This window comes from Bombus impatiens, unplaced genomic scaffold (genome assembly GCF_000188095.3).
Source record: "Bombus impatiens unplaced genomic scaffold, BIMP_2.2 scf_4012, whole genome shotgun sequence".
In the NCBI taxonomy this organism is placed as follows: Eukaryota; Metazoa; Arthropoda; class Insecta; order Hymenoptera; family Apidae; genus Bombus; species Bombus impatiens.
The window spans coordinates 356,763-358,732 of record NT_180431.1 but is presented as its reverse complement, the minus strand read 5'-3'; the positions used below and the strand labels follow the sequence as shown (position 1 = coordinate 358,732).

Genomic DNA, 1,970 nt, shown 5'->3' with positions numbered 1-1,970 from the left:
AAGCCGCTGCCGCCGTTCGCCTCCACCGCGTCCCGCGTCATCGTTTTTCCGTGGTACAACGTCACGCGGAACCCAGCCGAGTCGCGCTAATCCTGAACATCGTTGTGTTCGCGTGTATTAAATTTAGCCACTGCCACGCCGCCTATTACGCGAGCAAACGGGCACGGTAATCCTTCCTGCTGATTATCGCACGCGCCACGACCGCCCTTCTCCCCTCTCCGCGATTTTCACTTCTATTTCGCGGTCCACGTCCACTTTTCCCGGAAACGATTGCGCGACGATGCAACCCTGACACCTCCGCAAAAATGACGGACTCCACGTGACGCGTGAGTTCCAAGGTCGCGGATTGAACTCGCTGCTTCGCGTGAATGGTCAGTGATCTCTCGCTGAGAGAAATTTAAAGGGTTTTTACATATTTATCAAAAAATTTTATAACGACAGATTTGTCGAGAGGAAATTATCGAGAGATCTATCTTTGTTTTAAGTAGGTGGTTTAAGTTTAACGGATAAGTAGGGGGGAAACACTTTGGGATCCAGTTTTAAAGTATTATTACACTGTCTGATTGAGATATTCATGGTATTTATGGTACCATGTTACGTAAAAAGTCAACATCTAGTAGCTGACGCTTACTCAGAGAACCTCTCATTCATCATCACGATATCAACGATCATCGGAGAACCTGTACTCTGAAACAGGTCTCCGAACGTTATATCATTCGGCGCACATAGAAAGTCTCTTACAAATAGATAATAAAAAAAACTATTCGAAATAAACTCACGGATCGGTTAAGAGTTACCTCATTTCCAACAAGCGGGACACCGCTCTGATGGGAAAGTGATCAGCAACGGATTGACGCGTCGTTGGTTCCGTGGCACGCATAAAAACTCTAGCGTCTTCATGACAAGCACAAGCACGTTTGAAATTTTTTGGTAAACACTCGAAACTCGGTAGAGAGTCGACGGTTGTATTCACTGTGTCATCGTTGGCCAAATAATATCGAGAGGCAGCGACGTGATTCCGCGATCCGCGACGAAACGAGCCGCGTGGTGGTTCCGTGGAGCGTGATGACGCGGAAAACTCAAGAGAATCTCGTGACTGGAGGCGAAAACGCGGCGATATTGACGGCCCCACCGGTCGCCAACGACGACGACAGCGTCGAAGGTGGTGGCGAAGACGGCGACGAGGACGGCAATGCATAACGCCCGAAATAGCGTCGTCCTTGGCGGTGCGTGTGACGTCGTTGTGCTGTCGGTCGGTCGATGACGGACGGGGGCGGCGTAGTGACGTCAGAGTTAATGCCAGAGAGAGACTGGCAGCGTCGCGACGCCACGGAGTTTGCGCGCGAAAGCGGCATCGTGCGTCAAGTTTGAATGAAAGTAGCCACCGCGAGGGAATACTCGCTCACCTATCCACCTCGTTATGTATTCTTTCACAGGAGGGACGACTGGCTGGTTTCTCGAGGCTGTGATCGATTAAAAAGACACTCGACTATGTAAATCCCGGCGGACTGATTGCGTCCATGTAACGTAATCAATGCGCAAGCAAGTTTACCGTAGGTGGAATTTCGGGATGCGTTTTACGTAGACGCGAAAACGCTGCACGCGACGTCTGACGCGTGTTCTTTACCGAGAAACGCAGGAGACCGGTGGAAATATATTATTACATTGTGCAGAGTATACATATCGTCCTTACCGACCGGAAACATCCATCAATCGAAGGCTTTAGCCGAGATTCCGTAGCGCGAAAACGCGTGCTGTAGCATCGTAAATAACGAAAGTGGTTTAAATCCGACGAATATGGCGATATGGTAATTATATTCCACGAATAATTAGAAATACTATGCGTCAAGTCGAGAGAATTTTCACGAAAACAGGAATTCTTTCAGTTTTAACGATCGATCCTCGGATGGACGGCGCGTAACGGAGAGAAATTATAGCTTGCCGCTCGAACGGCGTCAAAACTCGCGCGG

General features: G+C 49.2%; 1 protein-coding gene across 4 annotated transcripts in view; it reads right to left on the bottom strand.

Moving 5' to 3' along the window:
• Positions 1–1,970, bottom strand: part of LOC100741960 (probable nuclear hormone receptor HR38) — a 41,791-nt gene that overhangs the window by 33,893 nt on the left and 5,928 nt on the right. The window contains exon 1 of one of the 4 annotated variants that reach the window (XM_033324554.1): positions 798–1,206. The exons of the other annotated variants lie outside the window; for them this stretch is intronic. The gene's annotated coding sequence lies outside the window, so the exon portion shown is untranslated. Of the gene's footprint in view, positions 1–797; positions 1,207–1,970 lie in introns of those variants that run through there. 4 annotated transcript variants of the gene reach the window in all.